This window comes from Lissotriton helveticus, chromosome 6 (genome assembly GCF_964261635.1).
Source record: "Lissotriton helveticus chromosome 6, aLisHel1.1, whole genome shotgun sequence".
NCBI lineage: Eukaryota > Metazoa > Chordata > Amphibia > Caudata > Salamandridae > Lissotriton > Lissotriton helveticus.
The window spans coordinates 1,130,339,779-1,130,352,337 of NC_136067.1; the positions used below are offsets into that span (position 1 = coordinate 1,130,339,779).

The 12,559-nt window shown below is 45.1% G+C and overlaps 10 non-coding genes across 10 annotated transcripts; 4 read left to right on the plus strand and 6 right to left on the minus strand.

Annotated features, from left to right (window-relative positions):
• The first annotated feature begins 279 nt into the window (after window positions 1-279).
• On the plus strand, window positions 280-352 carry TRNAH-AUG (transfer RNA histidin (anticodon AUG)). The gene has a single exon. It is a non-coding gene; the product is annotated as a tRNA-His (tRNA).
• A 1,010-nt stretch (window positions 353-1,362) lies between these two features.
• Window positions 1,363-1,469, minus strand: LOC144765035 (U6 spliceosomal RNA). Its single transcript, XR_013597052.1, has one exon. It is a non-coding gene; the product is annotated as a U6 spliceosomal RNA (small nuclear RNA).
• Window positions 1,470-3,265: 1,796 nt separating this feature from the next.
• Window positions 3,266-3,372, minus strand: LOC144765062 (U6 spliceosomal RNA). Its single transcript, XR_013597078.1, has one exon. It is a non-coding gene; the product is annotated as a U6 spliceosomal RNA (small nuclear RNA).
• Window positions 3,373-4,086: 714 nt separating this feature from the next.
• On the plus strand, window positions 4,087-4,159 carry TRNAH-AUG (transfer RNA histidin (anticodon AUG)). Its single transcript has one exon. It is a non-coding gene; the product is annotated as a tRNA-His (tRNA).
• Window positions 4,160-5,169: 1,010 nt separating this feature from the next.
• LOC144765251 (U6 spliceosomal RNA) lies at window positions 5,170-5,276 on the minus strand. Its single transcript, XR_013597255.1, has one exon. It is a non-coding gene; the product is annotated as a U6 spliceosomal RNA (small nuclear RNA).
• A 716-nt stretch (window positions 5,277-5,992) lies between these two features.
• TRNAC-ACA (transfer RNA cysteine (anticodon ACA)) lies at window positions 5,993-6,065 on the plus strand. Its single transcript has one exon. It is a non-coding gene; the product is annotated as a tRNA-Cys (tRNA).
• A 1,010-nt stretch (window positions 6,066-7,075) lies between these two features.
• LOC144765275 (U6 spliceosomal RNA) lies at window positions 7,076-7,182 on the minus strand. Its single transcript, XR_013597278.1, has one exon. It is a non-coding gene; the product is annotated as a U6 spliceosomal RNA (small nuclear RNA).
• Window positions 7,183-8,981: 1,799 nt separating this feature from the next.
• LOC144765276 (U6 spliceosomal RNA) lies at window positions 8,982-9,088 on the minus strand. The gene has a single exon (XR_013597279.1). It is a non-coding gene; the product is annotated as a U6 spliceosomal RNA (small nuclear RNA).
• A 1,809-nt stretch (window positions 9,089-10,897) lies between these two features.
• Window positions 10,898-11,004, minus strand: LOC144765177 (U6 spliceosomal RNA). The gene has a single exon (XR_013597186.1). It is a non-coding gene; the product is annotated as a U6 spliceosomal RNA (small nuclear RNA).
• Window positions 11,005-11,720: 716 nt separating this feature from the next.
• Window positions 11,721-11,793, plus strand: TRNAH-AUG (transfer RNA histidin (anticodon AUG)). Its single transcript has one exon. It is a non-coding gene; the product is annotated as a tRNA-His (tRNA).
• The last annotated feature ends 766 nt before the right edge of the window (window positions 11,794-12,559 follow it).

The window sequence follows — 12,559 nt, forward strand, 5'->3', positions numbered from 1 at the left end:
CTAAGGAGTTCACAAGCTCAGCCCCACACAGACCGGGAACTGATTATGTTAATGCAGACTATTTAAGAAACTGAGCCTGATCTAAAAGATTTCCTTGGATCTAGGACCATTTCGCCTAGATTTTAGGTCCTTCCTTCTCCTAAAGTCCTTTGTACAACTTAGGAAACCCTCACAGAACAGACTTTCAGCAGGTCAGATGGGTTTCCTTGTGCCTTCACACACACACACACACACACTTTCTAGCCCTCTTAAGGACAAAAGGATGGGTATGTCTACATAGGGCCAGTGGCGCAATGGATAACGCGTCTGACCATGGATCAGAAGATTGTAGGTTCGACTCCTATCTGGCTCGTAAGAGTTGTAGGTCCCTGTTTCATTATATTCCTGTGGAATTCTTATTTACCTCAGACTTGTTGTAGGTTCAATATTCTCCAGGAGGACTCATCCAGCAGATGTTCCACGGTAGAGCTGCAGTAATAGGACCACGGCTAGTTAAACGTTTCCCATTTGCTGCTGGACTCTATGTGATGGCCGTCACGTGGTGTGCTGCTTTTGTATTTCAACATGGGTCCCTGATTCTCTTAACTACAAAAAAAGCTTGTTGACAAAAGTGTGTGTGCAAGGGTCTGTGGACGCAGGCAGGTGTGTGCAATTGAATGCTTACCCATTTACATGTGTGAGAGGGACAAACCAGCTCCTTGTGGGCTGCAGGCCTACAACTGGTAGCCCCAGTAGCCAGGCAGAAGCACAGCTAAGGAGAGAGAGGAAGTTGGTCCATTATTAAAGCAGAACCATGAGCATCTTGCCCTGCTACCTTTTTCCCCTCTCAGCCACGATCGGCCACGACCTCTCTATTAGGGTGGAGGGTGAACATTTCTTGGACCTCAGAAACTGAGGGATGTAGACCCAATATGTCTTCCAAGCGCCTAGAGACCTGGTGCCCAATCTGGCATGGTGTTTTTCAGCTTAACCGACCAATCTGGTTGCAAGGCAGATTTTAACAGTACTGCTGAAAGGGACTCCCAGACATCCCTGAGGCCATCATTTGCATAGGGTCTGCCCTTCTCTTTGTCCTGCTTCCCACAAAGCAACTCATCACTGGTAGCAGTATAGATTTAGGGGTGGTGAAGAATAATGACAGGGAGGCTGAAAAAGAGAAAGAAAAGTCCCAGAAGTCCTGCAGGCTTCCTTGCTAAATGCAGCTGGACATAGAGCGCACCTTTTTTACTGCAAGGCAAATACATTAAAAATGTTGAGGAGAGACTAATTGAAAAATACATATTACATGACACAGGACTGGAACCTGCTTTATTATTTTAATTAGTCCTGAAAACAAAAAAGATTTCTCTCCTAAAAACTGTTTAAAATATGGAACGCTTCACGAATTTGCGTGTCATCCTTGCGCAGGGGCCATGCTAATCTTCTCTGTATCGTTCCAATTTTAGTATATGTGCTGCCAAAGCGAGCACACTTTATTGATGAACTGACAATGTTTATAAACTCTCTAAATCTACAGTCTCTAGACATAGGGTGGCCTGGCAAAGATGCTCAGATGGCCAGTAAGCATTCAAATCTGAACCAATGGGCAAAAATGTCTGAAGAGTAGCAATCTATTATTCTTCTCTGCATTTGTGGTCCAAGACTTCACACACCGTAAGTATGTAGATTATGTCAGGGTTGCAAAGGCTCATGGTTTGGGCTACAGACAAGGAGCATTGTGACATCACGCTGCCTGTGGAACAGTGATATTAAAGGTGAAACAGCAGCACAGTAGGTTAGGTGAAGTGCTCTGAGAGTGGAAAGGCAGCATGCCTGGGTCCCCGGACAAGGTGAGCCTACGACAAGGTGTCTGAATTTTAACCTATATTGTAATATTAAACCACTTTTTGTTGTATCCGCCTAATTACTAAGGAGTTCACAAGCTCAGCCCCACAAAGACCGGGAACTGATTATGTTAATGCAGACTATTTAAGAAACTGAGCCTGATCTAAAAGATTTCCTTGGATCTAGGACCATTTCGCCTAGATTTTAGGTCCTTCCTTCTCCTAAAGTCCTTTGTACAACTTAGGAAACCCTCACAGAACAGACTTTCAGGAGGTCAGATGGGTTTCCTTGTGCCTTCACACACACACACACACACTTTCTAGCCCTCTTAAGGACAAAAGGATGGGCATGTCTACATAGGGCCAGTGGCGCAACGGATAACACGTCTGACTACGGATCAGAAGATTGTAGGTTCGACTCCTATCTGGCTCGGAAGAGTTGTAGGTCCCTGTTTCATTATATTCCTATTTACCTCAGACTTGTTGTAGGTTCAATATTCTCCAGGAGGACTCATCCAGCAGATGTTCTACGGTAGAGCTGCAGTAATAGGACCACGGCTAGTTAAACGTTTCCCATTTGCTGCTGGACTCTATGTGATGGCCGTCACGTGGTGTGCTGCTTTTGTATTTCAACATGGGTCCCTGATTCTCTTAACTACAAAAAAAGCTTGTTGACAAAAGTGTGTGTGCAAGGGTCTGTGGACGCAGGGAGGTGTGTGCAATTGAATGCTTACCCATTTACATGTGTGAGAGGGACAAACCAGCTCCTTGTGGGCTGCAGGCTTACAACTGGTAGCCCCAGTAGCCAGGCAGAAGCACAGCTAAGGAGAGAGAGGAAGTTGGTCCATTATTAAAGCAGAACCATGAGCATCTTGCCCTGCTACCTTTTTCCCCTCTCAGCCCCTCTCGGCCACGATCGGCCAAGACCTCTCTATTAGGGTGGAGGGTGAACATTTCTTGGAGCTCAGAAACTGAGGGATGTAGACCCAATATGTCTTCCAAGCGCCTAGAGACCTGGTGCCCAATCTGGCATGGTGTTTTTCAGCTTAACCGACCAATCTGGTTGCAAGGCAGATTTTAACAGTACTGCTGAAAGGGACTCCCAGACATCCCTGAGGCCATCATTTGCATAGGCCCTGCCCTTCTCTTTGTCCTGCTTCCCACAAAGCAACTCATCACTGGTAGCAGTATAGATTTAGGGGTGGTGAAGAATAATGACAGGGAGGCTGAAAAAGAGAAAGAAAAGTCCCAGAAGTCCTGCAGGCTTCCTTGCTAAATGCAGCTGGACATAGAGCGTACCTTTTTTACTGCAAGGCAAATACATTAAAAATGTTGAGGAGAGACTAATTGAAAAATACATATTACATGACACAGGACTGGAACCTGCTTTATTATTTTAATTAGTCCTGAAAACAAAAAAGATTTCTCTCCTAAAAACTGTTTAAAATATGGAACGCTTCACAAATTTGCGTGTCATCCTTGCGCAGGGGCCATGCTAATCTTCTCTGTATCGTTCCAATTTTAGTATATGTGCTGCCAAAGCGAGCACACTTTATTGATGAACTGACAATGTTTATAAACTCTCTAAATCTACAGTCTCTAGACATAGGGTGGCCTGGCAGAGATGCTCAGATGGCCAGTAAGCATTCAAATCTGAACCAATGGGCAAAAATGTCTGAAGAGTAGCAATCTATTATTCTTCTCTGCATTTGTGGTCCAAGACTTCACACACCGTAAGTATGTAGATTATGTCAGGGTTGCAAAGGCTCATGGTTTGGGCTACAGACAAGGAGCATTGTGACATCACGCTGCCTGTGGAACAGTGATATTAAAGGTGAAACAGCTGCACAGTAGGTTAGGTGAAGTGCTCTGAGAGTGGAAAGGCAGCATGCCTGGGTCCCCGGACAAGGTGAGCCTACGACAAGGTGTCTGAATTTGAACCTGTATTGTAATATTAAACCCCTTTTTGTTGTATCCGCCTAATTACTAAGGAGTTCACAAGCTCAGCCCCACACAGACCGGGAACTGATTATGTTAATGCAGACTATTTAAGAAACTGAGCCTGATCTAAAAGATTTCCTTGGATCTAGGACCATTTCGCCTAGATTTTAGGTCCTTCCTTCTCCTAAAGTCCTTTGTACAACTTAGGAAACCCTCACAGAACAGACTTTCAGCAGGTCAGATGGGTTTCCTTGTGCCTTCACACACACACACACACACTTTCTAGCCCTCTTAAGGACAAAAGGATGGGTATGTCTACATAGGGCCAGTGGCGCAATGGATAACGCGTCTGACCATGGATCAGAAGATTGTAGGTTCGACTCCTATCTGGCTCGTAAGAGTTGTAGGTCCCTGTTTCATTATATTCCTGTGGAATTCTTATTTACCTCAGACTTGTTGTAGGTTCAATATTCTCCAGGAGGACTCATCCAGCAGATGTTCCACGGTAGAGCTGCAGTAATAGGACCACGGCTAGTTAAACGTTTCCCATTTGCTGCTGGACTCTATGTGATGGCCGTCACGTGGTGTGCTGCTTTTGTATTTCAACATGGGTCCCTGATTCTCTTAACTACAAAAAAAGCTTGTTGACAAAAGTGTGTGTGCAAGGGTCTGTGGACGCAGGCAGGTGTGTGCAATTGAATGCTTACCCATTTACATGTGTGAGAGGGACAAACCAGCTCCTTGTGGGCTGCAGGCCTACAACTGGTAGCCCCAGTAGCCAAGCAGAAGCACAGCTAAGGAGAGAGAGGAAGTTGGTCCATTATTAAAGCATAACCATGAGCATCTTGCCCTGCTACCTTTTTCCCCTCTCGGCCACGATCGGCCAAGACCTCTCTATTAGGGTGGAGGGTGAACATTTCTTGGACCTCAGAAACTGAGGGATGTAGACCCAATATGTCTTCCAAGCGCCTAGAGACCTGGTGCGCAATCTGGCATGGTGTTTTTCAGCTTACCCGACCAATCTGGTTGCAAGGCAGATTTTAACAGTACTGCTGAAAGGGACTCCCAGAAATCCCTGAGGCCATCATTTGCATAGGCCCTGCCCTTCTCTTTGTCCTGCTTCCCACAAAGCAACTCATCACTGGTAGCAGTATAGATTTAGGGGTGGTGAAGAATAATGACAGGGAGGCTGTAAAAGAGAAAGAAAAGTCCCAGAAGTCCTGCAGGCTTCCTTGCTAAATGCAGCTGGACATAGAGCGCACCTTTTTTAATACAAGGCAAATACATTAAAAATGTTGAGGAGAGACTAATTGAAAAATACATATTACATGACACAGGACTGGAACCTGCTTTAATATTTTAATTAGTCTTGAAAACAAAAAAGATTTCTCTCCTAAAAACTGTTTAAAATATGGAACGCTTCACGAATTTGCGTGTCATCCTTGCGCATGGGCCATGCTAATCTTCTCTGTATCGTTCCAATTTTAGTATATGTGCTGCCGAAGTGAGCACACTTTATTGATGAACTGGCAATGTTTATAAACTCTCTAAATCTACAGTCTCTAGACATAGGGTGGCCTGGCAGAGATGCTCAGATGGCCAGTAAGCATTCAAATCTGACCCAATGGGCAAACATGTCTGAAGAGTAGCAATCTATTATTCTTCACTGCATTTAAGGTCCAAGACTTCACACACCGTAAGTATGTAGATTATGTCAGGGTTGCAAAGGCTCATGGTTTGGGCTACAGACAAGGAGCATTGTGACATCACGCTGCCTGTGGAACAGTGATATTAAAGGTGAAACAGCTGCACAGTAGGTTAGGTGAAGTGCTCTGAGAGTGGAAAGGCAGCATGCCTGGGTCCCCGGACAAGGTGAGCCTACGACAAGGTGTCTGAATTTTAACCTGTATTGTAATATTAAACCCCTGTTTGTTGTATCCGCCTAATTACTAAGGAGTTCACAAGCTCAGCCCCACACAGACCGGGAACTGATTATGTTAATGCAGACTAGTTAAGAAACTGAGCCTGATCTAAAAGATTTCCTTGGATCTAGGACCATTTCGCCTAGATTTTAGGTCCTTCCTTCTCCTAAAGTCCTTTGTACAACTTAGGAAACCCTCACAGAACAGACTTTCAGGAGGTCAGATGGGTTTCCTTGTGCCTTCACACACACACACACACACACTTTCTAGCCCTCTTAAGGACAAAAGGATGGGTATGTCTACATAGGGCCAGTGGCGCAACGGATAACGTGTCTGACTACAGATCAGAAGATTGTAGGTTCAACTCCTATCTGGCTCGGAAGAGTTGTAGGTCCCTGTTTCATTATATTCCTGTTTAATTCCTATTTACCTCAGACTTGTTGTAGGTTCAATATTCTCCAGGAGGACTCATCCAGCAGATGTTCTACGGTAGAGCTGCAGTAATAGGACCACGGCTAGTTAAACGTTTCCCATTTGCTGCTGGACTCTATGTGATGGCCGTCACGTGGTGTGCTGCTTTTGTATTTCAACATGGGTCCCTGATTCTCTAAACTACAAAAAAAGCTTGTTGACAAAAGTGTGTGTGCAAGGATCTGTGGACGCAGGGAGGTGTGTGCAATTGAATGCTTACCCATTTACATGTGTGAGAGGGACAAACCAGCTCCTTGTGGGCTGCAGGCTTACAACTGGTAGCCCCAGTAGCCAGGCAGAAGCACAGCTAAGGAGAGAGAGGAAGTTGGTCCATTATTAAAGCAGAACCATGAGCATCTTGCCCTGCTACCTTTTTCCCCTCTCAGCCACGATCGGCCAAGGCCTCTCTATTAGGGTGGAGGGTGAACATTTCTTGGACCTCAGAAACTGAGGGATGTAGACCCAATATGTCTTCCAAGCGCCTAGAGACCTGGTGCCCAATCTGGCATGGTGTTTTTCAGCTTACCCGACCAATCTGGTTGCAAGGCAGATTTTAACAGTACTGCTGAAAGGGACTCCCAGACATCCCTGAGGCCATCATTTGCATAGGCCCTGCCCTTCTCTTTGTCCTGCTTCCCACAAAGCAACTCATCACTGGTAGCAGTATAGATTTAGGGGTGGTGAAGAATAATGACAGGGAGGCTGAAAAAGAGAAAGAAAAGTCCCAGAAGTCCTGCAGGCTTCCTTGCTAAATGCAGCTGGACATAGAGCGCATCTTTTTTACTGCAAGGCAAATACATTAAAAATGTTGAGGAGAGACTAATTGAAAAATACACATTACATGACACAGGACTGGAACCTGCTTTATTATTTTAATTAGTCTTGAAAACAAAAAAGATTTCTCTCCTAAAAACTGTTTAAAATATGGAACGCTTCACGAATTTGCATGTCATCCTTGCGCAGGAGCCATGCTAATCTTCTCTGTATCGTTCCAATTTTAGTATATGTGCTGCCAAAGCGAGCACACTTTATTGATGAACTGACAATGTTTATAAACTCTCTAAATCTACAGTCTCTAGACATAGGGTGGCCTGGCAGAGATGCTCAGATGGCCAGTAAGCATTCAAATCTGAACCATTGGGAAAAAATGTCTGAAGAGTAGCAATCTATTATTCTTCTCTGCATTTGTGGTCCAAGACTTCACACACCGTAAGTATGTAGATTATGTCAGGGTTGCAAAGGCTCATAGTTTGGGCTACAGACAAGGAGCATTGTGACATCACGCTGCCTGTGGAACAGTGATATTAAAGGTGAAACAGCTGCACAGTAGGTTAGGTGAAGTGCTCTGAGAGTGGAAAGGCAGCATGCCTGGGTCCCCGGACAAGGTGAGCCTACGACAAGGTGTCTGAATTTTAACCTGTATTGTAATATTAAACCCCTTTTTGTTGTATCCGCCTAATTACTAAGGAGTTCACAAGCTCAGCCCCACACAGACCGGGAACTGATTATGTTAATGCAGACTATTTAAGAAACTGAGCCTGATCTAAAAGATTTCCTTGGATCTAGGACCATTTCGCCTAGATTTTAGGTCCTTCCTTCTCCTAAAGTCCTTTGTACAACTTAGGAAACCCTCACAGAACAGACTTTCAGGAGGTCAGATGGGTTTCCTTGTGCCTTCACACACACACACACACACACTTTCTAGCCCTCTTAAGGACAAAAGGATGGGTATGTCTACATAGGGCCAGTGGCGCAACGGATAATGCGTCTGACTACGTATCAGAAGATTGTAGGTTCAACTCCTATCTGGCTCGGAAGAGTTGTAGGTCCCTGTTTCATTATATTCCTGTTTAATTCCTATTTACCTCAGACTTGTTGTAGGTTCAATATTCTCCAGGAGGACTCATCCAGCAGATGTTCTACGGTAGAGCTGCAGTAATAGGACCACGGCTAGTTAAACGTTTCCCATTTGCTGCTGGACTCTATGTGATGGCCGTCACGTGGTGTGCTGCTTTTGTATTTCAACATGGGTCCCTGATTCTCTAAACTACAAAAAAAGCTTGTTGACAAAAGTGTGTGTGCAAGGATCTGTGGACGCAGGGAGGTGTGTGCAATTGAATGCTTACCCATTTACATGTGTGAGAGGGACAAACCAGCTCCTTGTGGGCTGCAGGCTTACAACTGGTAGCCCCAGTAGCCAGGCAGAAGCACAGCTAAGGAGAGAGAGGAAGTTGGTCCATTATTAAAGCAGAACCATGAGCATCTTGCCCTGCTACCTTTTTCCCCTCTCAGCCACGATCGGCCAAGGCCTCTCTATTAGGGTGGAGGGTGAACATTTCTTGGACCTCAGAAACTGAGGGATGTAGACCCAATATGTCTTCCAAGCGCCTAGAGACCTGGTGCCCAATCTGGCATGGTGTTTTTCAGCTTACCCGACCAATCTGGTTGCAAGGCAGATTTTAACAGTACTGCTGAAAGGGACTCCCAGACATCCCTGAGGCCATCATTTGCATAGGCCCTGCCCTTCTCTTTGTCCTGCTTCCCACAAAGCAACTCATCACTGGTAGCAGTATAGATTTAGGGGTGGTGAAGAATAATGACAGGGAGGCTGAAAAAGAGAAAGAAAAGTCCCAGAAGTCCTGCAGGCTTCCTTGCTAAATGCAGCTGGACATAGAGCGCATCTTTTTTACTGCAAGGCAAATACATTAAAAATGTTGAGGAGAGACTAATTGAAAAATACACATTACATGACACAGGACTGGAACCTGCTTTATTATTTTAATTAGTCTTGAAAACAAAAAAGATTTCTCTCCTAAAAACTGTTTAAAATATGGAACGCTTCACGAATTTGCATGTCATCCTTGCGCAGGAGCCATGCTAATCTTCTCTGTATCGTTCCAATTTTAGTATATGTGCTGCCAAAGCGAGCACACTTTATTGATGAACTGACAATGTTTATAAACTCTCTAAATCTACAGTCTCTAGACATAGGGTGGCCTGGCAGAGATGCTCAGATGGCCAGTAAGCATTCAAATCTGAACCATTGGGAAAAAATGTCTGAAGAGTAGCAATCTATTATTCTTCTCTGCATTTGTGGTCCAAGACTTCACACACCGTAAGTATGTAGATTATGTCAGGGTTGCAAAGGCTCATGGTTTGGGCTACAGACAAGGAGCATTGTGACATCACGCTGCCTGTGGAACAGTGATATTAAAGGTGAAACAGCTGCACAGTAGGTTAGGTGAAGTGCTCTGAGAGTGGAAAGGCAGCATGCCTGGGTCCCCGGACAAGGTGAGCCTACGACAAGGTGTCTGAATTTTAACCTGTATTGTAATATTAAACCCCTTTTTGTTGTATCCGCCTAATTACTAAGGAGTTCACAAGCTCAGCCCCACACAGACCGGGAACTGATTATGTTAATGCAGACTATTTAAGAAACTGAGCCTGATCTAAAAGATTTCCTTGGATCTAGGACCATTTCGCCTAGATTTTAGGTCCTTCCTTCTCCTAAAGTCCTTTGTACAACTTAGGAAACCCTCACAGAACAGACTTTCAGGAGGTCAGATGGGTTTCCTTGTGCCTTCACACACACACACACACACACTTTCTAGCCCTCTTAAGGACAAAAGGATGGGTATGTCTACATAGGGCCAGTGGCGCAATGGATAACACGTCTGACCATGGATCAGAAGATTGTAGGTTCGACTCCTATCTGGCTCGTAAGAGTTGTAGGTCCCTGTTTCATTATATTCCTGTGGAATTCTTATTTACCTCAGACTTGTTGTAGGTTCAATATTCTCCAGGAGGACTCATCCAGCAGATGTTCCACGGTAGAGCTGCAGTAATAGGACCACGGCTAGTTAAACGTTTCCCATTTGCTGCTGGACTCTATGTGATGGCCGTCACGTGGTGTGCTGCTTTTGTATTTCAACATGGGTCCCTGATTCTCTTAACTACAAAAAAAGCTTGTTGACAAAAGTGTGTGTGCAAGGGTCTGTGGACGCAGGCAGGTGTGTGCAATTGAATGCTTACCCATTTACATGTGTGAGAGGGACAAACCAGCTCCTTGTGGGCTGCAAGCCTACAACTGGTAGCCCCAGTAGCCAGGCAGAAGCACAGCTAAGGAGAGAGAGGAAGTTGGTCCATTATTAAAGCAGAACCATGAGCATCTTGCCCTGCTACCTTTTTCCCCTCTCAGCCCCTCTCGGCCACGATCGGCCAAGACCTCTCTATTAGGGTGGAGGGTGAACATTTCTTGGACCTCAGAAACTGAGGGATGTAGACCCAATATGTCTTCCAAGCGCCTAGAGACCTGGTGCCCAATCTGGCATGGTGTTTTTCAGCTTAACCGACCAATCTGGTTGCAAGGCAGATTTTAACAGTACTGCTGAAAGGGACTCCCAGACATCCCTGAGGCCATCATTTGCATAGGCCCTGCCCTTCTCTTTGTCCTGCTTCCCACAAAGCAACTCATCACTGGTAGCAATATAGATTTAGGGGTGGTGAAGAATAATGACAGGGAGGCTGAAAAAGAGAAAGAAAAGTCCCAGAAGTCCTGCAGGCTTCCTTGCTAAATGCAGCTGGACATAGAGCGCACCTTTTTTACTGCAAGGCAAATACATTAAAAATGTTGAGGAGAGACTAATTGAAAAATACATATTACATGACACAGGACTGGAACCTGCTTTATTATTTTAATTAGTCCTGAAAACAAAAAAGATTTCTCTCCTAAAAACTGTTTAAAATATGGAACGCTTCACGAATTTGCGTGTCATCCTTGCGCAGGGGCCATGCTAATCTTCTCTGTATGGTTCCAATTTTAGTATATGTGCTGCCAAAGCGAGCACACTTTATTGATGAACTGACAATGTTTATAAACTCTCTAAATCTACAGTCTCTAGACATAGGGTGGCCTGGCAGAGATGCTCAGATGGCCAGTAAGCATTCAAATCTGAACCAATGGGCAAAAATGTCTGAAGAGTAGCAATCTATTATTCTTCTCTGCATTTGTGGTCCAAGACTTCACACACCGTAAGTATGTAGATTATGTCAGGGTTGCAAAGGCTCATGGTTTGGGCTACAGACAAGGAGCATTGTGACATCACGCTGCCAGTGGAAGAGTGATATTAAAGGTGAAACAGCTGCACAGTAGGTTAGGTGAAGTGCTCTGAGAGTGGAAAGGCAGCATGCCTGGGTCCCCGGACAAGGTGAGCCTACGACAAGGTGTCTGAATTTTAACCTGTATTGTAATATTAAACCCCTTTTTGTTGTATCCGCCTAATTACTAAGGAGTTCACAAGCTCAGCCCCACACAGACCGGGAACTGATTATGTTAATGCAGACTATTTAAGAAACTGAGCCTGATCTAAAAGATTTCCTTGGATCTAGGACCATTTCGCCTAGATTTTAGGTCCTTCCTTCTCCTAAAGTCCTTTGTACAACTTAGGAAACCCTCACAGAACAGACTTTCAGCAGGTCAGATGGGTTTCCTTGTGCCTTCACACACACACACACACACACTTTCTAGCCCTCTTAAGGACAAAAGGATGGGTATGTCTACATAGGGCCAGTGGCGCAATGGATAACGCGTCTGACCATGGATCAGAAGATTGTAGGTTCGACTCCTATCTGGCTCGTAAGAGTTGTAGGTCCCTGTTTCATTATATTCCTGTGGAATTCTTATTTACCTCAGACTTGTTGTAGGTTCAATATTCTCCAGGAGGACTCATCCAGCAGATGTTCCACGGTAGAGCTGCAGTAATAGGACCACGGCTAGTTAAACGTTTCCCATTTGCTGCTGGACTCTATGTGATGGCCGTCACGTGGTGTGCTGCTTTTGTATTTCAACATGGGTCACTGATTCTCTTAACTACAAAAAAAGCTTGTTGACAAAAGTGTGTGTGCAAGGGTCTGTGGACGCAGGCAGGTGTGTGCAATTGAATGCTTACCCATTTACATGTGTGAGAGGGACAAACCAGCTCCTTGTGGGCTGCAGGCCTACAACTGGTAGCCCCAGTAGCCAGGCAGAAGCACAGCTAAGGAGAGAGAGGAAGTTGGTCCATTATTAAAGCAGAACCATGAGCATCTTGCCCTGCTACCTTTTTCCCCTCTCAGCCACGATCGGCCACGATCGGCCAAGACCTCTCTATTAGGGTGGAGGGTGAACATTTCTTGGACCTCAGAAACTGAGGGATGTAGACCCAATATGTCTTCCAAGCGCCTAGAGACCTGGTGCCCAATCTGGCATGGTGTTTTTCAGCTTAACCGACCAATCTGGTTGCAAGGCAGATTTTAACAGTACTGCTGAAAGGGACTCCCAGACATCCCTGAGGCCATCATTTGCATAGGCCCTGCCCTTCTCTTTGTCCTGCTTCCCACAAAGCAACTCATCACTGGTAGCAG